This window comes from Equus quagga, chromosome 14 (genome assembly GCF_021613505.1).
Source record: "Equus quagga isolate Etosha38 chromosome 14, UCLA_HA_Equagga_1.0, whole genome shotgun sequence".
NCBI lineage: Eukaryota > Metazoa > Chordata > Mammalia > Perissodactyla > Equidae > Equus > Equus quagga.
The window spans coordinates 20,078,118-20,104,464 of NC_060280.1; the positions used below are offsets into that span (position 1 = coordinate 20,078,118).

Genomic DNA, 26,347 nt, shown 5'->3' on the forward strand with positions numbered 1-26,347 from the left:
AAATTAGAGCCAGGATGTTTATGCTCAAATCTTGTCTTGGCTCTGCGTTGAGGGGACTGAATAATGGGGACATGGGAAGTGTATCTCTGAGATCCCTAAATTAGTGACTAAATATACCAAATTCCTCTTATAAACGTTTCTTATTTGCAGTGACCTCTGTACATTTCTGAATATATATTGTGGTTAAAGTCCGAAGCCAGCTAATGCTAATTACTCCTTCCTCTTTTTTTGTTGCTAGTGTCCTTCCTAAAGCTGTTACTTTATTCTGTTGTTTACAAGTCACATGCATCTACGGGATTGTAACTTTATGAGGAGTGTTTTTGTTTATCTTTCATTTATTCAAACAGCATGTATTTATTGTGTGCCTTTTTCATGCTGGGCACTGTACTGAGCATATAAAATGTAACTATTAGCAAGATATACTTGGTCCCTGTCCTCATAGAGCTTACAATCTCCTTTAGCACCTTCTACATAGTTGGCTTTGTTTGTCATGTGATGTGAACATTAGGTTAATGCAAAGTACTAAATTAGCACCATTGAAGATAGCATTAAAAACATTTGAGATGTTAGTGTCTCTAATAAATCTTTGGCCAGTATTAAGATTTACTGATTAGTACTGACATCAGTGGAGTTTAGATGCAAGACTATATTTAGACTATATTTAGAAAACCTAGGGATATTAATTTTCTTTCTGAAAGAGTAGACCTAATGAAGGTTTTTCTTAGGAATTAAAAAAGTTCCATGCATAATTTGCAATAGTGTTGGCAAACAAAAAGAACAACTATTTGTATCTCATTATTGCCCTCTCACATTGCTTTAGCACACATAAGAGGCAGCAGGAGCTGCTGCCAGAGATGCACACAGTTACTGTCCTGGGTCTGAGTAGAGAATATCTTCATGCTTTCTGTTGAGTTGGCTTTCTTAACAGATGTCACTCAAGAAAAACAGCATTTTAATAGAAGTCTTGGAAGTGGAATTTGGAATAGTTCTGGAAGTGGGAAATTTAAGCACCTCCTTAGAGAGCTTAGGGAGCTGCAGGTGGAATTTGCCCTGGAGCATTGTCAAATTCTGTGGCTTGTGTTCTCTGAGGATTCTTCTGCGTAAGTTCTCTTGTTGCTTGTGGAGGGTAGAACCACCCTAATTTGAGACTGGAGAAGATCGGAAAAGGCTAGGTCCGTCTAAATATGGCCTAGGTCTCCTGAAGGGTTCAGGCATTTCAGTGAACTAGAGTGGAAACTCACTCTTAGATTTTGAGTTGGAATAAAACTTGTTCTGCTTTACCTGGTTTCAAGTTGTCTCCTGTGTTTTCCAGTTTGCCTCAACAACAATGGAAATCTTGGGTTTTCCTAATGTAGAACCAATTCATTCTACTAAGAATTGATATATTTTTCACACACAGACAACTGTGTCACACTGTATATAAGGCCTTCTGCTTTAAAGGCCAAACATATCCTCTGGCACCAATATTATAGTAATTCATTTAATGATTCATATTAATATCCTTTTCTGGCAAAGGACAATAGATCTTATCAGTTTAGTTCTTGCCACTATTTCTGTTTGATCATGAACAAGTTAAATTATTACCAGGATGTATCTTAAACTCCCCATTATGTTTGATGCTTGCCCTGCAGCTGAGTAAATACCTCTTTAGGATATGTGACAATTGAATTGGCTTGGGCTTTGAAAGATGTCTTTGCTTTAGAGCTTGCTTATGTTCATAGGCATTTGTTCCTTACAAATGTAACTAGGTTTGTGAGAGTTTCGTGCATTTCAATGTCAAGGTCTATTTACAGGATGAACAATTGGGTTACATGGCTTCCTAATATCCTACCACGTATGTGTGAGTTTGCATTTTAAGTGATTTGCATTATCCTGTTCCAAGTGGATTGTCATAGTGGGTTAACAATTTCTTTCAGAATTCCACTAATAAATCACAGATTCTCACTTCTAGTATTCCATTGCTTATTTAATGACACCCTTTTCTAGTTTTTGGTTTTGCAAACTAACGGAGAATTTAGAACTCTGAATGCCCTTGGAACTTTCGGTTCAGACCAGACTCCTTGGAACCCTAGTGCTTTCAGAGTTCCTCTGCTCCTGCTGCAATACCAAATGTAGCTGCTTTAGTGTCTTTTGGATTTTGCAGGGCTCCCCCAGGCTGCGGGCTGGGAGAACGGAAAGAGCTCATCCGTTTGTTTGAAGGCAGGCTGCACAGGCAGCTTTTCCCAGACTCTCCCAGCTCCGGCTTTTCATGCATACCAGCGGAGCCGCTTTTTTCCTCCAGTGATTGAAACCATCTGGACTGCAGAGGGGTCACGTGTGTATGAGAAAATGACATAAAGTTTCAGACCTCCTTGTGCTTTGCTCCAGACCCAGACAATTCTTGGTCGGATGGTGCCGAGGTGAGGGCCGTCCGGTTTGAGGGCCAACTCCTCATCCTGCCCCCCCACCCCCATCTTCCCAGCCCCAGTCCCCGCCCCCCTTTGCGCGCACTCGGCGCGGTTTTCTTGTTCGCTCCACTGCCTCCGAGCACACCCCTCGCCTGGTTCCAGCAGCCCACCCTCTCAGTCTCGGGTGGAGGCACACCTCCTCCACGCCCCCCTCCACTCAAATCTGTGCTCCCTCCCTTCTCTCTCCCTCCAGCCCGGCCGCAGCCCCGGGCGCGGATGCCTGCCCGACGACCGCCCTCTCTCCCGGAGCGGCTCCTCCTCCGGGGTGCGCGGCTGCAGGCAAGCCCCCATCTGTGCGAGCGCCCAGCCCGGCTGGGGAGCGCAGAGGTAAGTGCCTCCGGCTGCCGCCCTGGCTTTCTCTTCATGTCTTCCCGCCGGAAGGTTGCCTTTTGCTCCGGGCCGGGTGGCGGGCAGGAGGGGCGCCGATCGCCTTCCTCCCTCCTACTCACCACTCCTAGCCCCGGGGCGGTGTTCCAGCTCTGTGAGTATTTGCGTCCAGCAGCCCAGACTGTGGGGGGCCTCTGAAGGCGCAGAGGAGCAGGGCGGTGGGGCAGCTCCACTGGGGTGGTGGGGACTGCCCCCCAGGCGGTCGTGGCAGACTCTGCTTTCCGGCTCGGTTGGGGCCGCGCAGTTGGGGGTGGGGAACGTGGAGCCAAGGGTTTGGGGAAGTGCAGAGCGGCGGTATGGGGAGAGGAGACTGCCGTCCCTGTGGCCCTGGGATTGGGCAGTGCAAGCCGCTTTCTCCCCTGGACGCACCCAAGCTGCTCTGCGGGCTGGCGACCTCTTACCTGGAGCTGGGTTAGCTTGTCTCTAGGCTCCTTGGAGGACACACACACACACACACACACACGCACGCACGCACACTCGGAACTCAGACAAAGGAAAATCAACTTTGCACTCTATCACTTCAACAAATTAAGCTGTGTTTATTGGTGAATGATTGCCTTTCCTTTTCTGCCTTCTTCCTGAAGTGCATTGAGTATTAAAGATATATTTTTTAAGTGACCCGAGACTAAAGGAACACAGTTTAGCCAACGTTTATGCTACCCTGTCAAAGAATTTAGTAATTTAGTAGAGTTCTAGAGACTGAACGTTTTCAAGTACTTCTAAAGAGAGATTGTTGCATTTTCCTGGAATCTTTATATGAATGTGGTTTATAATTACTTGAATGTGAATAAAACAACTTTACGAAGTGGGAGAATTTGCCTTAATGCTGCCTTAGTCCAACTCTCTCTTTTATCCCCATGCAGGTGTCTCTGCTGTTTGGACAGCAGGGTCTTGGGAATGGTGACGAGATCATTGTCCCATCTCCAGGACTGTATAGAGCCAGTTGAACCATTCCAGGATCTCTTATATGCACACACTTCAACCTGCCATCCTAGGATAGGGCCAGAAAGTTAAAACTCAAGTGACTGCAGGATTGCTTTCTTTTTTCCTCCAAGTAATATTTTCAGAAGGTGAATCCCTTCATTGATGAGATTTTTTCAGAAATAGGGGTTTCCTAAGGATCAGAGATAGGGTAGGTTCCAGAAAGCTAATCAGAGGTAAAGGCCACATTGCTCCCTGTCTGTCTCTCATGCTGAATTAAGGGCAGCACAAAGCAAGAGCTCACCAACAGCCTGTTGACTGCATGAGGGAAGTAAAGTCTCCCTGGGCCCTGCTGGCTTGGCAGACATTTCCACTGTGACGGCAGATGGTTAAGCTTCCTTTTCATTTATGGTAAATATCACCCTTGGAAAAACTCGCCAAGATACGGGGGAGATTTGTTCCAGTGTCTATGGGCAGTGCTATTATCCCCTAATTGGGCCAGAACCACACCCAGTTTTGGTAGACAACTGCAAGGCAGCTCTGCCTCCAGAGTATTTTTTATTGAGCACAGATTGTGATTGGCTTGATAATTGGTGACAACTTTGCCCCTGAGTTGGTGGATTCATGGGGGAGAGACGAGTGACACTTAAGAGAAGAAGAAAAATTTCAAATCGATTGCCTTAGAATGTAAGAATTAAGGAAGTTCAGAGAAGAAAAAGATTATGAGCCAGAGTGGCTTCATACAAGGGAAGGGGTTTTAATGAGGCCTTGAAGCAAAGTGTGGTTCTGAAACTAGTGGTGAGCCGCTGGGGAGAGTTTTAGAGTAGAGAGAGTAGACCCTTTGGACTAGAGGTGAGGAGAAAAGTAATACTTACTGAGCATCTACTCTGTGCCTCGTGCTATGCTCTCTCTGGCATCCTCTAGTGTTGTGAAGTAGGTATTGTTGTTCTTGTTTTAAAGAGAAGGAGTTCTTGTTTTAAAGAGAAGGAGTTCTTGTTTTAAAGAGAGAAGATCAGAAAGATAAGTAACCTGCTCAGGATCATACAAATAGTGAGTAATAGAGCTGAAATTCCAGCTCCCGGTTGTCTGACTCTAAAGCTTGTGCTTCCACACCTGCCTTCCACAATGGAAGCTGGAATTCTGGCTCAGGAGCTGGAACTTGATCGTATATACCTTGTCTAGCTTTTAAAGATTTTTGAGAAAAGGAGTGATTGGTAAAGCAATGTTTTTAGAAGATTAGCGTGCCATCTCTGCACAGGAATATTGATGCACACTCGTCACAGGTAATGTGCAAAATGGTAGTTCTTAATTCCGAGGTTAAAAAAAGCAAATAGATGTTTGGGTGTTTAAATTCCTGCCCCATTTACCATACGCTTCAATATCTTGGTTCACTGGGTAAGAACTAGTTGCACTGACCACAGGGTTATTGGGGGTCAGAAGAGAGCTGGATCTCACCAGGCGAATGTTGAAATGGAATGTGTATGTGGAACAACACAGCTAGCGGTTTGTCCTTTATGTTCCCCACACGTTTCGTAATACTTTGGTGAAAGTTTTTTCTTTCATGGATACCCTGGGACATAGATCAATGTTGTAATTTGTTTAAGAGCCTTTACTAAGTGGCAACCTTGAACTCCAAACCAGGGCCTTGCCCTAAAGATCTCGTTTAAGTTGAGGTGTTCTTTTCCTCTCACATTGCCTTGTTTCTTAAAAACGCTCAATTTTAAAATTTGGTACTTGCAAGGTAAAAATGAATTGAGATGACCTTTCTTTATAATAAGACCAATTAAGAGAAACTGTATGTGTATTTCACTTTTTGTTATGGAGGAGCAGTAGGATGCATTTGGAGAGTTACTGTGAGGGAATTTATAAGGGATATAAAAGGCAGCATTTAGAGATGTAGAAAGCTCTTCTTACCCCTTCGCGTTTCTTACCAGTTAATTGTATTGTTTGTATATACAGCTAGGGAGCTTACAGGGCCATTGAATACCCAAGTTTGTAGCTAGGCCCTTTGATTCTCTGCAGATAATGGGCTCAGGAAGGGCAGCAGTGGGTGGAGCCATTTTACTAGAATTGTCTCCCATTTTGGATACAGTTTAGATTTCTTGCTCTTCTTTGTGTAGCCTCTAGGCCTTTTCTTCTGAACTTGTCAGTGCTCTGAAGACTTGGTGCTTAGGCCAAGGATTTGGTTCCCAGGTAGCAGGAGGTTGTGCAAAAAAGGGCAGCTGACAGGCAGAAAAGGTTTGTCAACTAGAGATGTCTTATTTTAATTAATATTAGAGTCAACCATGTTTTTTTGTAAAGTAAAAAAATGCACAACCAAAATGTGATCTTAGTTCTCCATGCCCATTTTTCCTTTTAAGAGGCTCTAACTGGAGCGCTGGCCCGTTGAATGGGCTTTGATATATGAAGTTCTCAGGACCTCGTGGAGCAGTGGTAGTCATAGAGTGGCTGACTCCTAATGTGTGACATTCTCATCAGCACCTCTGTGTCAGGACATGACTCAGTTTGGGTTTTGGACCTCTGAGGAGTGTGACCTCTCAGTGTAGGGGATTTAGAGTCCAAAGATATAGGTTAAAGTCCCAGCTTTGCCATTTATTTAGAAGTGTCTGGAGTTTGATGTCGGAGGGATCTCTTTGCTCAGTTTTTCTGGTTTTTCTAGGTCAGGGTAACCCCCAAGGACCAGCGGAGTTCATACCCTGATTAGTCCCTTGATTCCTTCTCCCATTTTGTATCCTGTGTCACCTGAAAGCCATTTTGTTTTATCTGTAGCCTGTTATAGATGAGAAAGAAAATCTGTCTAGGATTTCCTTAGAGAATGACAGATCTTACTGTTAGTCGATCTTTTGGTGTGAGTGTCTATGAGAGTGCTCTTGAGGTTAGTTTTGAGAGTTGGAGTCTCAAAAAGAGACTTTGGCAATGCTCTTATTTAAATGTCAGAGATGTTTGGTTGCATTTTTCGCTCATTGCTTACTCACACAGTTGTTAATGGTTTTATATTTGGTAAGCATTTGTCATTTTTGTAATTTATTGAAGGAGTGATTTAGATTTTCCAAGATAGCTAAAGCTTCGAAAAATAGGACTGAAATATCCTTTTGACAGTCAGATGTAATCTCCTAGTATAGTAGAACCGTTTGACTATTTTAACCCATTCCCCCTCTAGATATCTTTAAATCTTTCTCAAGAGATTTGCTCTCTCTCAAGAGATTTCACAACCTCTCTAGGAAACATTTTCTGAGCTTTCCAGACTGATGATCACAGATTATTTCCTTGTAGTTAGCTTAAATTTTCTTTTAGTCTTTCTTACTTTTACTGTTTTCCCATTCTTCTTCAATGCACAGATGTTCACAGTGAACAAATCGTCTTTTCTTGACCCTAATGGCAGCTACCAAATGTACAGAGTGTCTCTTCTGTACCCATCCTTTACTTCCCTTTTTTTGGTTAAACAAGCTGAGCTTTCTCTGTTTTTCTTTATAAGTCTTGCTTTTTAGACCTGTGATTATACTTGGTGCTTTGTGTTTTGTTTTTTGCAGGAAGTCAGTATCAGATATGTTGGCAATTAGAGATTTCAGATTGAAGGGAGCCTTTTGGAAATAAAATGTGCTTTTTTCCCCCTATCAGCATGAGTAATTGTGGAACATATGTAAACTCTGGAGTATGATCTTTTAAAAAAATTATCATCAAAAGAATTTTGCCCAAGTCCTGTCAGGGCTTAAAAAGAATCCAGCCTTTGCAAGATTGCACTAAAAGTAACAGACTAGCCCAATTAAGGCCTTTCTAGAAGTGTGGGAATTATTTGTTTAAACCAGAATTTAGGATCCCCAAGCAAATATTATAGAAATAATCTGCTTAACACTGTGTTAATATTGTAAGAAATAAAACCCTTTTGTGGACCTCTTGTGATGAAGGGCTGTAGTGATTAGAGTCCTGGGAATCCTGATTGTCAGTGTTCTGGAAACTGCTTTAGACAAATGTCAATGTTGGTGAATTTTTGTATTTCTTTGATATGAAGTTGAGATCTTGGATGTTCATTTAGCTAAGGACAAGTTTGAATCCAGGTATTTGGGGGTTATTTGCCTCCTTCTCCCTATTCCTATTCCCAAAGGCTAACTGGAGTGGGGTTGAAAGTGTCTCCAATCCAAGAGTCAGTGTGTTGCGAGGTTTTGTAGACACTGGTCTCCAAGGAAGCGCTCTATTACAGTCATTCATATGCTCTTTCCTGTGTTCAACATTTATTGAATTTCCACTGTGGACAAAGTACTGGCTGGTGCTTTCAAGCATCTTTTTATTCTCTTATTACTTTTCTTTGGTGAACATGCTTAATATTAGGTGTTTGATGAATCAATGAGTAAGTAAAGTTAAGAAATTAGATGGGAAGTTATTTTTGGATATGGGTGTTGGATACCTCCTGATTCGAATACTGCTGTTGGGAAGTGACTGTTTATGCATCACTCTGGCCTCTGCTCTTGGTGCTGAGATGAGCCCTGATAAGGAGGCCCAACATGTGGGGACATATTTTCTGGTGAGTGAACAGGTCCCGGTTGGTTATTTTTGCTATTAGTTGCGTTAGATTCCATTTACTGTTGCCGGGAACTCCACTTGGCATAATATCCCCTGCATTTGAAAGTGCCCCATGGTTAGTTGTGTAAGGACTGCCTGGAGGAGTTTTTCCTGAAAGTCTGGTCCTGCCACGTGAGTCAGGGATGGATTCTAGGTGCTTAGACTCAAATGACTTCTACACAAACCGCAGTTGATCCTAACACTGGGACCCAAGGGGGATGGAAGTTCTCTCGAAATTTTCTACTAGTAGGGGAGGGGAGTCAAAGCTGTTTGCTTCTCAGTGGACACTAGAATCTGTACCCAGACCTGGAGATGAAGAAAACGTAGCTTACAAATGAATATTTATTTCTCTATAGGATTAGGGAGAGCATGGAAAAATGAGATTTAAGGTCAAAGCATTCATTTGAGTCCTTAATGTCCAACTAATCAGAGATATCAGTTGTGAGGGTTTTGTTTTGCTATTTTTTTCCACATCTGTGTTTTGATAGGTCACTGCCTTGAATCAGGATAGTATTTAGGACCAAAGTGTTTATACAGAAAGTGATTGCAGAGTCATGGGAGGTGGGTAGAGGCCACTCTGTATCTTATTTCAGATGAACCATTTTTAAAACCCCCATAAGTAGCTCAGTGGTCAGTATTAGTTAGAAATAGCTTTGCAGAAAGGTATTGGTAAAATAATATTGAGCAGCCTTTGTCTATTCCAGGTTTAGATATGAGCAAGAAAGCCAATTTGGGAGCAGCATCATGTGCCCAGCTCTGTCCACATTTAAGTCGCCTACATAGTTCCCATGTATTTGTCACCATCACTGGTCCCTGGAGGGCCAGGGGTAGATCTCAGGATATGAGGCTCAGACTTGGTTGAACCCACATCAAGAGCTGGTCCTGGTAGGTCAGCATAATTTTCTGTGGTTTATCACCAAGGCTAGGGTGTGGAGAGATGGTGGGTGGGACGGGGAAGAAAAACAGAAGGGCATATAGTTCTGTGGAAATTGAGTAAAGAAATGAAAAAGTTAGAACTTTTTTCCCTCTCACTGATTTGTACCTTTGTTTTGTTGGAAATTCTTATCATTCGAGGTCATTTTATAAAGACTCATAGTAACTAGCTGAAGGCACTGTGACTCTTGTACGTTGTTGAGAAGAACCCTCCAAGATGATTCTCTGGATAAGTAGTTGAGTCATGCCCATTTTATTTCCCTGTTGTCCTCCTAAGTTTTGATGATCTTGATTTTTAAGGAATATTCTGGCTTTAATGTCTAGGGTTTTTTAGGGCTGTGGGGACTAGGGGTGTGGGGACTGACTATGATATGTTGCCAGATAAGAGGAGCTTCTACACCTAGACAAATCTCCAGGAAAGAAGAGACAGAAAAGTTGATAGACAAAGTGTAAGGATTGGGAAGTCTAAGGGGAAAGTGGCCTGGCAGGTGGTGTAACTGCTTTGGCTGTTGTGACTCTCTCTGCCAAGCTGGGCGTGATGGTTGGATGATGGGGTGGTGCTGCGGATATCCCATAATCTGCATCATTCCTTGAAGAAGATGAAGTTTAAGAGAAACACAGTGGATTGTGTTGATTTTTTTTTTTAATTTACATGACGTATCCACAAGTGAGTTTTTACCAACACCTCAGTAATGTGTCTTAACTATTCCAAGCCTAGTAGTGGATATACAGGACAAGTATGTGAAAAAAAACCCACCCGTGAACTTAGAACATGTAATTGTTGCATGAAGCACTATATAGAGTATTAAGTTTCTAAGCTTTAATTGTTTTTTTTTTAAAGATTGGCACCTGAGCTAGCAACTGTTGCCAATCTTCTTCCTTTTTTTTTTAATTGCTTTTTCTCCCCAGGTCCCCCCAGTACATAGTTGTATATTTTAGTTGTGGCTCCTTCTAGTTGCGGCATGTGGGATGCTGTCTCAGCGTGCCCTGACGAGTGGTGCCATGTCCGCGACCGGGATCCGCGACCGGGATCCCGTGAAACGGGATCCTAAATCCATTTTCTATACTACCAATTATGTGTCACCTTCACTGGAGAGAACTGGCAGAACAATGTGTAAACTCTTTCCACACGCCTCCTTGTCACTCCAAATTTAAAGTCTTCAAGATAACATTCAAGATCCTCCAAGATCTGGTTTTCATCTTATACAGCCCACTATACGTCCAGTGGATCTCTTTCATAAACCTACTGATTCCATTAGGACGGCCTGATTTCCATCCCACAAAGGCCAACATCTTTTCTACCTCTGGATCTTTGCTTATGCTATTCCTGATCACTTCCCACCCCTCAAAGTGTACTCCTCGATTCTGAAGGCAGCATTCTATGGAAGAAAGAGAACTGACCTAGGAAACAAAATACCTGGATTCCAGACACGGTTCTGACATAAACTAGTTGGGTGCCTTTGCACAAGATCTTTGACTCTCTGGGCTCAGTTTCCCCATCCATAAACAGAAAGGTTGAACTACATCATCTTAACGGTCCTTCCAGCATAAAAAAAAGGTACTCTATGATTCCTATATGCCCAACCAAACCAAACCTCTCCTTCAAAGTCTACAAGCCCTCCACAAATTTTCTCTAAGCACTCCAGTCTACACTATTCTCTCCCTTCTCTGAACTCCTATGTCTGGAATCCAAAACAAATCACACACTGCATTCATTCCACTAAGATTTTCAGAGCATTTTCTTGGCCAGATATTATGGCAAAGACTTGGTAATAAATATAAAACCAAGTAAGTCCCAAATCTGTATATATCACCTCAGTATCCCTTTCCTCTACACTATTTTGATCCAAGTGAAGTCATGTTAAACATAAACATCAAATACAAATGACACCATTTATTCATTTAGCAAATATTTAAAGAAAATTTTCCATGTACTATTCTAAAAAGTAAAGATACCAGTAAACAGATGGACCAACTCCCTAACCACATGGAGTTTGTTTATTTGTGAAAGCAGACAGGAAAAACACACAAATACGTAATATAATTTTAGGAAGAAAAACAAAGCAAGAATTAAAGATTAACTAAGAGCTGTTTACACAGGATGGTCAGGGAAAGCATCCCTGAGAAGGTGCATCTGAGTGACAACTGAATGAAGTGAAGATACAAACTAGCAATATTCAAGAAAAGCATCTGAGACAAAAGAGATGGTGAGGAAGCTGGAGAGCAGGTGGGAAGGCTGGGGTTCAGAGCATTTAAGGACCTGGTACTAACTTTGGATTCTACTTCCAAGTGTGATGGGTGGGATTCCAAATGTGGGCTAAAGTAGGGGACGAACATAATACTTTGGTTGCTACGTAGAGAAGAGACTATAAAGGGACAAGAGGAGAGGATGGGACCAGCTAGAAAGCTATAAGAACCAGTTAAGGGCTTGGCATCCAACCTCCAACTGTCTAGGTTCACATCCTGACTATTCAGTTATAAACTGTGTGATCTCAAGAAACAGTTCATTTCGCTATACCTCAGTTTCCACATTTTTAAGTGAGGATAATAATACCTATAAAGTTGGCTAGAAAATTTAACTAGCACATGTAAAGCCCTGAGTCTGAACACAAAGAACAGAGTCTGGCACAAAGTAAACACTCCATGAATGCTAGCATGTTAAAGCCATGAGACCACCTGGGAAAAGTGCAGATAGAGAAGAGGAGCTCGAAGCCTGAGCCCTTCAGCACTCCAACATCTCCAAAGGCCTCCATTCAACCCAAGATTCTGCCATTAACCTGCATGTCCTAAGTTTTGTCTGGGGCTCCAAATGCGCTGTACGTAACTCACAATTTAAAGCTTGGACACTGGGGCTGGCCCCGTGGCTGAGTGGTTAAGTTCACACGCTCTGCTTCGGCAGCCCAGGGTTTCGCTGGTTCGGATCCTGGGCGCAGACCTACCTTTGCTCATCAAGCCATGCAGAGGTGGCGTCCCACATGCCAGAACTAGAAGGACCCACAACTAAAATATACAACTACGTACTGGGGAGGCTTTGGGGAGAAGGAAGAATAAAATCTTAAAAAAAAGAAAATGGATTTGAATTGAGGAAGAAACTGGAGCCTTGGAGGAGTTAGGAAGGCCCTTGTAACAATGTAGGTATTAGTGTAGTTAGGAGCCTAGTAGCATTTCAGTATGTTTTGTTTTTGGAAACTTGTGATGGTTTTTGAAGGTGACATATAATTCTCTGGTAAGATGTGTGTACCCACATTTCTAAGAGAGTTTGGGAGTAAGAAGCCTGGAGAACTGGTATTTTACCTTAATTCTGTATATGGTTGTAAATGACATTTTAGTATCTAAGTGATAATTCCTCTTAAGAAACTTGGGCCATGTTAGGAAAGCAGGAATAGAGGAAAACACTATACTAGTGTGAGAATCGTGATAGAGGGCCTGGGTAGCAGTGGAGGGGCAGATGGACAATGCATGGGAACAGCTTCCAAGAGAGGGCCTGGACCTCTCTGACAGAGGAGCTGCATTGTGGTTGGCGAGTCAGGCATCCAGGGACCGCAACCTTGCACTATTTTTTTAGGACACAAGAGCCCAATGGAAGTAATACCTGCCTCCTGGGCCCACAAATGCTTTGGATGGATGGGTTATGTTAAAGCTCAGGCCCATTCACATAGTCCACATAAGTTTTCTCCTAGAGTTGATGCGAATAGATTGATGCAGCCCAAATAGGCCAGTGAATTGGCACAGGGCAGGATACTTTAAAAGTTTTTTCCATCCTCAGGAATCTTTTTCCATCTTTAAGGAAAAACTTTAAAAGTCAGCATAAAAGTGAGAACACAGACCTTTAAGTAATATACTGGATCTGACAGTTTGAATTGCAGAAAAAATCCTGGAGCATTCAACATTCAACAAGTACTTATTGAGCAGCATCTGTTAAACACCAGATACTACGCTAAGTATTGGAGCTTTAATCTTTTGGTCATATTGCATCAAATGTTATTAATAGAATATTAACATTTCGTTCTATTTCACATTAAGGTCTTTTAGCCCGGAGGTGATAGAACTCCGTCCGTAAACCCTCAGTGAGTTCAGACTGTTCATTTCTGCTTACGTTCACTTATTGAATGTTTACTGTGTATCAGGCAATATGCTGAATGCTGAGGCAGTTTTGAAGCTGAATAAGAATTGGAGAGGGTCCTCAATTGGCTGACTGGAATTTACCAGGTAGATCTGACAGCTCTCCAGTTTGCTGGGATTCCTAGCCAAGGGGAGAGTGTTCTCAGCAGTCGTGTATCCTCCTTTACTTGTCCTGCCCACACTGGGCCTTCCCCTCTCGCCCTTACCACTGTCCCCAAACCCCATCTTTAGATTTAAGAGAACTGAAAATTAACTCCTTTGCATTAAGTTTAGAAAGTTCCATTAAGGGAACACTTCCCTGATGAAACCTTTAAGTTTGAAATCTTTCCAGGAGAATCCTGCCTGTGTCATCCCAAAGAAGAGCCTTCTCCATGGGATCTTTCCTTCTTCCTCTGAAAGTTGCTTTGCCTACAGTACTGACAGAGGGCATGCAGTGTTTGGTATTTCTCAGGCTCTTCACTTCTGCTGCTTTGTTTGTTACTGGCACATTGGGTTCTTGTTGTCCCCCAGGATAGAAATCAAGAGAGACAACAAACGGGAGTAGAAAAGTAAAAGTTGTTTAGCTTGTGCACAGGAGAGGCACAAGGGAGCCAGTGCAGAAAGGAAAGGGGCTGGTGACTGGCTCGTTAGGGAACGGGGTTGTGGGGCTTTTGTTAGGCAAAGATTGGGGAGAAGGGCCTTGTCATGGCACGTAGAGGTGGGGTTGTGCTTGCACCTGCGCTATTACATAGCGTGCTACTACACTAGTATGGTAATGGGGCTAGGGTCGCCTTCAGACAACTCCTGGGTTCTAGGGAGCATGTGTAAGCCCAGGAAAGTCCTGAAACTGAGAAATGTGGATCTTGGTGGTTTCTAGCTGGTTCTCCTAGCTTACAGATTGGTTAGGGGCTTTATCTTGTTAGGCGAGGGGCCTTGCAGATGACCCTGTCTTGTTAGGCTGGTTCCTGTCTCACGTTGGCTCTCTTTGGGGATACTGGGAGGGACATGGTGTCTTGTTTTCTAGAATGAATGACACAAATGAGAGGGAGGCAATCATGCTAAATTTTCCCATTATTTGGAAAGGCATCTGCTCAGAACAAAAGAAAGGCAAAAGAAGATAGATGCAAAAGAAGAGTCTTTTGTTGAGCCTCTGGATTGCCAGCTGGAGAGAGGTTGTTCTTCCCTCCTTGGCTTGGCATCTGGAGCGAGCTCGTACACTGTTTGAGGTTTGCTCTCCTTTCTCCATGTCTGTGGGCTCCTTTAATAGAAAACTACAAAATGTGAAATAATCTTTATCTTCAACATCAACTTTAAATTGATTCTTTTAAAAATATAATATATTCATTATAGTACACTATAAAAAAATTAAAAGCTTCACTTTCCCCAACACCCAGAGATCACCACTGTTAACATCTGGTTCTTTCTCTAGGCATGTATATGTACATATTTGTATTCTTTTTTTTACCAAAGCAAGATCCTACTATACATACTGGTTTTCATTCTATCTTATGTTTCAATTATCTCCACTTTTCCAGTGCAGTAAATTTTTATTTTAATTAATACCTGGACCATATTTCAGATTTCCCCTTGATCCCTAAGTGTCCTTATTATTGTTTTTCCATACCAGCATTGAACATATAACTACAGACTCTACTTGGTGGTTCTGTCCCTTAACCTTCTTTTAATCGAACCCAGTCCCTTTTGTATGATACTGTCTTATTGAATTATCCTTAATAGTTTCCTTCAATTGAGTGCTGACTCTGTGACCTGTGTATTGCTAAGGGGTTTATAAATGTCATCTCATTTAACCCTTGTGACCACACTGAGAAGCATGTTTTATTATTATTTATTTTTGTATGTTCTCTTCCTGTGGGATCTCAGGTATCCTTAGGGCTTAACACTATTTCCTTTATGTCAGAGATACATCACTTGTATCTCAGGGGTCACCTTAAGAGCATGAACTCTTGAGCCAGATGGCCTGGGTTCAAATTCTTTTTGTTTTTTTCAGGAAGATTAGCCGTGAGCTACCATCAGCCACCAATCTTCCTCTTTTCGCTGAGGAAGATTGGCCCTGAGCTAACGTCCATGCCCATCTTCCTCTGTTTTCTATGTAGGATGCCACCACAGCATGGCTTAATAAGCAGTGTGTAGGTCTGTGCCCAGGATCTGAACTGGTGAAACACCAGGCGGCCAAAGCAGAGTGTGTGAACTTCACCGGTACACCACTGGGCTGGCCCCTCAAATCCGTTTTTTTTTTTAACACTAATTGTATATGATCCTAGACAAGTCAGTTAACCTTTCTGTGCCTCAGTTTCCTCATTTGTAAGACGAGGTAATAGTGTGTACTTCATAAGGTCTTTGCAAGTTTAAATGAATTCACATATGCAAAGTACTTAGAAGATGACCTGGGATATAGTTAGTGTGCATAATTATTGCTATTGGACAGCTGGAAGGTCCACAGGCACCTCAAGCTTTCCGTGTTCAATACTTATCTCTGTAAAGCTGCTCTTTCTTCTCCTATGTTCACTACCTCCTTTGATGATGTCAGAGTCATCTCTGATTTCTCCTTCTCTCTCAGTAATCACACTCATAAAGTCTTGTCAGTTCCTCTACTCATCACTTTGGAGAGCCCATGGATGGGGCATTTCCCCCCTAATTAGTTAGTTGAATTTTACACAAGTAATTCATATTTTTTCTAGAAAAATTAGAAAACACAGACCAAAACAATCACCCACAATTTCGCTATACAGAGATGACCATTGTTTACATACATACCAAAATATATACCAACACTATAAAACAAATAAACATGCATTCACAAAATGCTAGATATTTATTTTATTATTAAGTTTAGTTTTTCACCCTAATTTTTGCTACTGTAAAAACACTGTGATGAATGTCTTTATGCCTGTATTTTAGTGCAGTTCCCTGATAATTTTTGGAGGATATATTAGTAGAAGTAAAGTGGATAGATGAAAGAGGTGAACATTTTCAAGGGGTTTTGATGTGCCCAGCCAAGTCACCCTCTAGAAAGTCTTTAACCTGTGTACATTTCTGCTAGAGTGAATGAGTGTGCCTGCTTTTAGCCTTCCTTGCCAAACTAAAAAGAATGAAAATAATATTTGCAAGTCTGATAAGATAAAAATTGTATTGCATTGCTGTTTTAATTTACGTTTCTTTGATTGCTATGAGGTTGACTATTTTCTCATATGTTTAATGCCATTTAATGTATATTTCTTTTGTGATTTACATGTTCTTGTATTTTTATATTTTATTTTTACTGATTTTACCAACTCTTTTAATATTAAGGATAATTATTCATCGTATATACTACATATACCCTCAGTTTGTCATTTACCTTTTAACTTTGTTTTCTACACATAAACATTTTTAATAATTTAATGTAGTGAAATTTATTAGTCTTTTAAAAAATTTTTACCTGTTGTGTCATTCTTAGATCTTCCCTTAGCAAGATTAGGTAAATATCCATTATATATTCCTCTGCCTCTTGTATGATGTCATTTTTTGCATTCAAATCTTTACTCAATCTGGAATTTATTCTGTTATAAAATAATAATAATGATAGCTAATATTTTTGAGTGCATATTATATGCCAGGCACTAATACCAATCAAATGCTCATATGTACTGGCTCATTTAATACTTTCAACAAACTTGTGATGTAGGCACTGTTATTTTCCCTGTTAGTATCACTGTAAATTGATTTGCTAAAGGTTGCCCAGCTAGTAAGTGACAAAGATAGGATTCAGGTTCAGGTAATTGAGCTCCAGAGTCCATGCTTTTAACTGCTCTGCTAACTTTATTTTTTCCAAAAAATTGTCCTAATTCATTTATTAAAGAATACATTCTTTCCCCACTGTTTTGAAAATACTAATTTTAATCATATACCAAATTCATGTATATACTTCATGGTTTCTAGACTTTTGTTTGATTGAACTGTCGATCTGTTCATCTGTTCATCTGTTCTGGTGATAATGCCACACTGTTTTAATTTGTGTAGCTCATAGACTGTGTTCTCCTCACCTTTGTGTCCCTAGTGCCTAGCAGTGACTGTCGCCTTGTAGGTGTTTAATGAATATTTGCAGAATGATGTACCTGTTGGTTCGTGGATAGAATTCAGAGAGTCTGCAACAACTTTGATAGGAAAAAACTACATCATCAGTTTCACTGACCCCTGACTGAAATTTAGTATTTCTTTCAATTATGAATCAAGGCAATAAAGCACAGTAGTAAGAGTGCTACCTGTGACTTCGTTGCTCATAGAAATCATGGATGTGTGCTGGGGGTGGACCCTAGGTTAAGAGTGCTTTCTTTACTGTGTTTCTTTCTTGAGGCCATTTTATCTTTGTGTCTAATACCTAGGCAGTGCCTGATACTTAGTAGATGTCCAGTAAATATGTTAATTTTTAAAACTTTAAATTTTCAAATATGCACAAAAGTCGAGAGAACCGTATAATGAACTCTTCATATATTCTTCATCCAGCTTCAGACATTGTCAACATTTTGCCAATTTTGTTGTATCTATCTCATCTCATTTTTGGATATTGTGTTTTTTACCTAGTAATATATCAGAAAGCACATCTAACTGATAAGGACTTAAAAATGTATAATCGCTCTCTTAGTACATTTAACAAAATTAACAATAATTCCTTTTTTTTAATTTGTTTTATTTTTTTTAAAGATTTTATTTTTTTTCCTTTTTCTCCCCAAAGCCCCTCGGTACATAGTTGTATATTCTTTGTTGTGGGTCCTTCTAGTTGTGGCATGTGGGACGCTGCCTCAGCTTGGTTTGATGAGCAGTGTCATGTCCGCGCCCAGGATTCGACCCAACGAAACACTGGGCCGCCTGCAGCGGAGCGCGCGAACTTAACCACTCGGCCATGAGGCCAGCCCCACAATAATTCCTTAATAGGATCTATTACCCAGGCCATATTCAGTTGTCCTCAATTGTCTCAAAGATATCTTTTGCTTAAATTGAATGTTTGAGTCGGGATCCCCACAATGCCTACACTTTGTATTTGGTTGATGTGCCCCTTCTGTAAATGTTAATGACATTGTATAAATTACTTGTTAATTTATCTTCATGTCCTGACACTGCCCCTCCCCTCCTTCTCTGTTGCTTCTTACTTTTGTTATATTTTTACTAATAACTTATTCTTGAAAATTGCGCTGTCCTTATTTAACATTTTATTTATCTTTTTAATGAGAGATTGTTGATTTTGGTTATTTGGTCTTATTTTTTATTATATATTTTTAAAGATTTTATTTTTCCTTTTTCTCCCAAAGCCCCCCAGTACATAGTTGTGTATTTTTAGTTGTGGGTCCTTCCAGTTGTGGCATGTGGGACACCACCTCAGCGTGGCCCAATGAGCGATGCCATGTCCACGCTCAGGATTCGAACTGGTGAAATCCTGGGCCGCTGAAGCAGAGCGCACAAACTCAACCACTTGGGCACGGGGCCGGCCCCTGGTCTTATTTCTAAAGATTTTATTTTATTTTTTTCCTTTTTCTCCCCCAAGTCCCCTGGTACATAGTTGTATATTCTTCGGTGTGGGTCCTTCTAGTTGTGGCATGTGGGACGCCGCCTCAGCATGGTTTGATGAGCAGTGCCATGTCCGCGCCCAGGATTCGAACCAACGAAACACTGGGCTACCTGCAGTGGAGCGCACAAACTTAACCACCCGGCCATGGGGCCAGCCCCCTGGTCTTATTTTTAAAGGTAAAACATTTAAGTTTCATATAAAGTTCTTTCAGCCATGTTTTGGACCGAGATATGTGATGGGTAAATTTCTTAAGATCAAAGCTCTAACATACCTTTCTTCTTCATTTTCTTAAGGAGTCTCCTCACCTTGTTAGATAATTTGAGGTAAAAACACTTTCTCTGAGATTTTTACATACATATCTGTGCCTTAATTGTTTCCTCTGCAAAATTGGAAGAAATTCAAATTTGGGTCTTCTCTACATGGTAGCATTTTTTATTTCCTTTATACTTAAAAAATATGAGAATGTCAAAGTGATAGTCCCTCATTGTTGATTGTGTTCAGGATTCTGTAAAGCTTTTGTGTACAGACCAAACTCTTCTATTAAACTTTTAGTTATAGATTTGAGGCCATTTGTTCAAAGACTTCTATGATTTGCAGAGTGGTTCTCTGAGCTACGTTCCTTCTTGTGATTGTCATCTTGTGCATTCTTTGAATCTATTTATTTCACTAAGAAAAAATTTCCATATGTTGTCACTTTTTCTCATTAGCTTTTTCTGTAGGATCACTCCTATTTTTATTACATTTATCTATTCATTGATTTAGGATGGACCTTATGTTTTGATTATTTCTTTTACAACCTGTACTTCTATAGTCATTATGATAGTCTGTTTCATCTCTTTGAGAATCAATATCAGCCATTCTGTAAATTCGATTTATTTATTTATTTATTGGGTATTTGCTGTGAGGAAGGCATCCATTACAGGGATGAGCTTTGTTCTTCTTTTCCACTGTAAGTTTTTTTTTCTTTGACTGCTTATATCTTTTTCCTGTTTATTCATTCATCTAAGTTTACTTGTTGATCTTCCTCTCAATGGTTTCAGACTATTTTGTTTGTGCTTTGTTTACTGAGATTTGTGAGAAGTCCTTGTCAATATATTGAGATCCCATTTCAGGTGCATTATAAAGAATATAGGAATTGAGACGTTTTTTATTTTGTGATGCTGAGTTTGATTAATGATCACCTAATTACACCCCGCTCCCCCTTTGGAAAATGACTGTGTAAGAGAACTGAAATTCCAAATTTCCATGTCGTCTTTGTTAAGATTAACTTGAAGGAAAAGCCCTCCTACTATGAGAGAAAACTTTCTACTAGGACGCGGTTTGTTCCTGAGAGAGACACCATTGGGTCGTGTTTCTGGAGAACTGGCTGATTGGTGCTACAGCCTCCAGGTGTGTGAATACAGTTGTACTCAGGGTGTCCCCTTTCTCAGTCACTCTTCTCCCACTTTACAAAAAGGAGGCATAGCCATTATTCATCCTGCATCTTACTCTTTCTGTGCCTGATGTGTGCAAAGTTCCAGGTTAGCAGGCAAAGCTACAATTAGAAATATTTTTAAGAAAGTGAGTGACTCTAACAGATCATTTCCCTTATCAGATGGTTTTCAGTTTTTGCTTTCAACAAAATTGAAAGACTTGTCAGCTGGTAGATAATTAAAAATAATTTTTGATGATAGATGACTGTAATTTTGATGTATAACTCATAAGGCGTGCAAAGATTAACTGATATTGCTGTAACAAAATTTCTGTCATTTCTATCTAGTTTTTTATGTGAACAAAGTTTCTTGGCACAACTATAAAAATGAAAAATTAATGCATTAATAATAAAATTTTGCCTTTTATTTTTAATAATACAGATTTATAATATAATTGTGTTTTGATCAGTTGCATATTAATAACAAAGATAAGGAAAGCCCAGTCCAGAAGAAAAATTTTTTTTTAGCATTTAGAACTTACATATTATAGGAGAATTTAAAAAATGTTGTATATGTGTATTTATGTATAATAGTTATATTGCAGAGAAGTATCATAGGTTGATCAGTAAAAGACTGTCAAGCATAAATATTAGGATAAAATTCTGAGGAGGAAGTCAAAAGGAAATATGAGTTTAAGGAGAAAAAGGAATGGTATGAAATTTCATGTTTTTTTAAATGGATGCTGGTGGATTTTAAATCACTATGATATTTAGATTTCATTGGATTCATTTGGATTCATTTAAGAGAGCAATTGAGTAGTTTCATTTTAAAAAGTCAATATTTATAAAATGCCAATATTTATAATATGCTAGAAAGTATATCTTTATTACTATTTATGATGCAGAAATATAAATAATTAACTCAAATATATGGGAAGGGTACTTGTTTTGTAAAGTTCGTCTAGGGCATATATGATAAACACATATTGACAACAGAGTATGATACAGGTGCTTGACCAGAGGAAGAGGAAGAATAATATGGAAAAGATGCAAAGGAAGCCCCGGGGTCAGAGAAAGCAAACAGAGGACGTGCTGTGGAGCTGAATCTTGAGGGACTGTGGGAGCTGGCTAGCAAAATAGAGGTGGAAAGGCATTCTGGGAAGAGGGAACAGTATATGCAAAAGGCCTAAAGGTAAAAAAGAACATGAAAACTTTGGGGAAGATGGCAGGAGTGGCATGAACAGGATGCTATTTATAGCCAGCTTGACAGTGCACTTTGATGGCCCAGAAGGGAGAGGTGATGGAGGTGGAGTCTGTGGAAGGAGCTCTTGCCAAGGGCCTGGATGAGATAGGGAAGTGAGAGTAATCCATTAATGGTGCTTCTTTCCCAGTGACTGTTGTCCGTATTAGTAATCTTATGGACATTCTTAGAAATGTAGAGATTCTTATTTACATTCTGCTAGGGGAGAAAATGAGGCCCAGCCCAGGGCTCTTCCTCTTATAGGTTTTTTACCTTAGTAGCGGTGGGCAGACTGAGATTAGTGCTGGAATGCAAGGCTTCTTTCCACACACTGGCCACATGCTTGGTTGAGGCCCTCAGCTTGTCATTAAAAAGGGTGACTGCAATTATGGAACCAAAGTTTGAGATCCTTGAGCTGATGAAGGATTTTTTTCCTGATTTGTGAATTTGTTTATGTGAAAAATTTCTATAAAATTCTGCAGTTAACATATGCATTTACTTACATATACATTTACTAAATTACGTATTACATTTACTTAACATGTACATTTACTTTTTTTTTTGAGGAAGATTAGCCCTGAGCTAACTATTCCCAGTCCTCTTCTTTTTTACTGAGGAAGACTGGCCCTGAGCTAACATCCGTGCCCATCTTCCTCTACTTTATGTGTGGGGCACCTGCCACAGCATGGCATGCCAAGTGGTGCTGTGTCTGCACCCAGGATTCGAACCAGTGAACCCCAGGCCGCCGAGAAGCAGAACGTGCAAACTTAACCGCTGTGCCACCGGGCCAGCCCCTACTTAACATGTACATTTACTAAATCACCCTTATTTATTTTTTTTCTGCTTTTTCTCCCCGAGTACCGCCAGTATATAGTTATGGGTCCTTCTAGTTGTGGCATGTGGGACACCACCTCAGCATGGCCTGATGAGTGGTGCCATGTCCTCACCCAGGATCTGAACTGACGAAACCCTGGGCCACTGAAGCGGAGCATGGGAACTTAACCACTTAGCCACGGGGCCGGCCCAATCACCCTTATTATAACGAATTCAACTGTATAAAATTTATGTGATCCCAGAAAAGGTATCATGTAAGGTCACTCTTCTGGCCCATCTGGTACTGGGTAATTCTTTTACCTTCATGATGGAGAGGCCTCCGTTAACAGGGATGAAAACAGGGGTGCTGTAAAATAAGACTGTGTAGTCCTGAAAAAATTGGCTACACATTTTTGCCTGTTTGGAACATTTGTTCAGCAAACTGGTAGAGACCTGATTGAATGTTTGCGTAGAACAAATTTAACAAGCTCCAAAAGGAAGCCATCAAAGGGTTGATTTGATATCACACAGAAACATGAGGTGGTGAGATGAGCAGTTTTTCCACATTTTAATATTTTCCAAGATGACACTGAAAGCCTTGCTCTTAGAGAACCCTGAGCCATCTAGTAACTCATTCTTCCAGGCTCTTGAGAGGGAGAGAAGGGAGGTTTATGCCATTAAATGGAAGCCCTGGGCCTTTCCTAGGAGAGCCTCAAAAGGAATTGAAGACAGCCATGGGAAGGTAACCAGCAAAGCAAGGTAAGGAAAGCCACATGACTCTGATTTCTTGTGGGAAAATGTTGTATTTGGTTTCATTATTTCCAGCTCTCTGTTTTCAAAAGTCTCGGAAAAGCCTAGCTCTTGGGGGCAGTAGGAGAGAATGCTGTCAAGGAAGCACTGAGTCAGTACAGGAGACCTACTCTGTGCCATTCACTGCTTGGTACTTTCATAAGTCTCACTAATTGTCTCAAAGATGAGGAAATCACGATGTGGGGAAATCAAGTAACTTGCCCAAGAGCCAGAATTTGAACCCAGGTTCATTTGATTCCAGAGCCCTTTCCACTACATTGTGAGGTTTCCCTGTTCTGAAATCATGGAAAATGAGCCATATCCTGGATTGAATTAGGGAACTCGTGTTTTCCAGCTAACAGTCCTGAAAAACTCTTGAGTTCACTTTGTTTGGAGGCATTTGGGGAGAGAAGTAACACTGGCTAGGAGAGAGGAATTGAGGGGGAAGGTCCTGGTGTTCTTTAGGCCGTTTCTTCTCCGTGGAAGAGGCTATTGTGCTGCGGCATCTAGTCCTTGGTGGTGGTTTGGAAGAAGTAGCTCCTGAGTTCCTTTGCCGCCAGTTATCCCTGTGAAGGAAAATGGAAGAAGACTAGCGCACTGTAGGGCTGTGGATTTCACAAAACACAGTTTTTGTTTGTTTTTTGTTTTTTGAGACCAACATAGGATTCCTACCTGGATTTTAAATTTTTCCCAGAGAAAGTGACTGAAAATAAACAAACAAAAACCCCAACCGCACATCATATAAGAAAGGACATTTGAAAACCAGAATAATAAATAAATTGAAAACAAGTAAATAAATAGGATAACAGGACAGCCCTTTCCAAGAGAGCACCTTCTACTCATCTTTTACAAAGTTAGGTTAGACTTAAAATATTTTGCATCGAGAAAAATTAGAACATAAAATTTATTGATGGGTTTTGTCAATTTGGGGATTTTTATTTGATAGCACAACATTAGAAGCTTAACATCCAGCTTGTTTCATACTTTATTTTTTTATTTCAGTTACTATTCACATGCATTTCAACAGGTACGTTGATGAAAACGGTATCGACAAGCAGTGTACTCAATATGGAATATTCTAGTGAATGAAGAGAAGGGGAGTCAGAACGGTTCTTAGGTTCTCAGTTCTGTAGCTAGGCCAGCAAGAAAGCAGAGGTAGCAACTGTGGTGTCTGCCCAGTGAAGGTTCAGGAGTGCTGCAGGCACCTGCCTGCCACCGAGTCATGCTTGGGGTGGGGCAAGGGCTGCCTAGGACCCTTACTACCCAAATGGAACAGGTAGGAATTGATTTCAGAGGGATGCTGTGGATGGTAAAAAACTTTTACCATGGCCTGGGCCAGTGTTTAAGAGAACCACTCCTCTAAAGGAATTATCCTGTTTGGTTCTCCAAGATAATCTAAAGGCAGAGACACAGACAAAGGCCCATTGTTTTCTCCAGGGCAGCTGTTTATTACATTGGTGCGAAGGAGGGGTGTGGGGAGCCCGCAGGACTGTGGCCTAGGTGCTGAGATTTGGGGTGGTCCTGCTGCTCTGCCTGGTTATTTTCTTCTGAGTCTCTCTTGTGGGAACTTTGGGCAAACTGTGTTTTCTTCCAAGCAGTAAAGTCTTGGCTTCACCTTCCACTTGGTCTCAGTGCCCTGGAGTTTCTGTGAGTGCTCTCTGTGCCTGGGAACAGAAACAAAGCATGAAAGCAGCTTGGGAATTCCCCAACTCTCCTAGCTTGCTCCTCTTGTCCAAGGGACCAGCCTTGGACATGTCCAGGGCCATGCTGGGGAAGTGTGTGTTTTGGCCTCTCTGGAGAAGGGCATATTAGCTTCCCTGGCCTGTTTACATTAGTTTGGTCCCTTCTGCCTTTCATTACTAATGAGGCCTTGGGTGGGGGATTTCCCTGCTTCCGTGGAGGTCACTCCTTCCTTTTGTCCACTTTCTCAATTTTTCCACCTGGGGAAGAGCTGCCCCCTCCCCCTCAATACTTTCTTTGCCTTAAAACTTCTTGTGTCATAGACTGCCTAGTGAGTGGATTGGTTCGCAATCAGGAAGCAATTCATCTGTCTCCTAAAATTCTCTTTTGCTGCATTCTGTGACTATCAGACCTTTTCTCATTTGCCTGTGATTGCCTTAGTTGTCCTTACTCTCCCCTAAGGAATGGAATGGTCTTCCAAGCCCAGAGGCTGGACTGCCTGTTTGTGTTTGCTGAGCTAAAATGTTGATGCAGGATTTCCTTGTTCTTTGCAATGTGTGTCTTGGCTGCTCAACTAGAATGTAAACCCTCTGAGGTTAAGAGCTCTGGGTTCTTTCTTTCCCTTTCCCCCAGTCTAGTATGGCATGGGAGAGAAGGTACCCTGTGGGGAGGGTGACCTCGGGTGGTTGAATTTGCCGGTGGTGTTACCTCATCCTTGCTCTGGTGTCAGCCTGCCCCCCTCCAGTGCAGCAGGCACAGCCACAGCCTGTCTGAGGCTGACTTTACTGTGTGCTAAGACTAGGGCTTACGGTAGGCATAGGAGAAAGGCCTGAGTCAGACCTCTTTGTTCTCTGGTTCATTTGAACAGTCCTGATAGCAGAGCTCAGATGCGATGGAGGATCCTATCTGTCCCTTGAAGCCTTTTCTTTCTTAAAGGTCTCTGGAAAGCTCAAGTGAATTTTACTTGGTGGTAATAACTTTTCCACTTTCTTCACAGCTTTCGCACTCTTTGGGGAGTTTCTCTCGGATGCTTCAGGTAGGATTGTTTTAAACCAGTGGGCCTAGTTCCGTGTAGTGACTGCAGTCCCCAGCCTTCCTCCACCTGATTCATCTTGCTTCATTTCCTCCTCTTGGAAGACCCTTGTTTGGGTCCCTTGGGTTCCCTTCCGGTCCCACTAACCATGCTTGTGGTGGGGGTTCTCTGCCTCTAGCCTGTCTACCCTCCAAGTTCCAGGTGTTCCCATCCCACACCCATAGATTCCTCTCTACATTGCTTGAGATTGTGGTATGTGTTCTTCCAGCTTCTGTTTGGTCAGCTCTTAGGTGACAGTCTATTCACATTCATATTTAGACCTAGAATCCTATTTTTCAAGATTGGCATCTGAGCCAAAATTTTCTTCTCCTTCTCCCCAAAGCCCCCTAGTACATAGTTGTATATTCTAGTTGTAGGTCCTTTTAGTTGTGCTATAGAATCCTTTTTTTTTTTTTTTTGAGGAAGATTAGCC

At 41.3% G+C, this 26,347-nt stretch overlaps 1 protein-coding gene across 2 annotated transcripts in view; it reads left to right on the top strand.

The window, feature by feature from the left end:
- The first annotated feature begins 2,558 nt into the window (after window positions 1–2,558).
- Window positions 2,559–26,347, top strand: part of DENND2B (DENN domain containing 2B) — a 150,712-nt gene continuing 126,923 nt past the window's right edge. Inside the window, exon 1 of one of the 2 annotated variants that reach the window (XM_046685297.1) lies at window positions 2,559–2,774. The gene's annotated coding sequence lies outside the window, so the exon portion shown is untranslated. The remainder of the gene's footprint in view (window positions 2,775–26,347) is intronic. The other variant, XM_046685302.1, reaches the window with a different exon arrangement.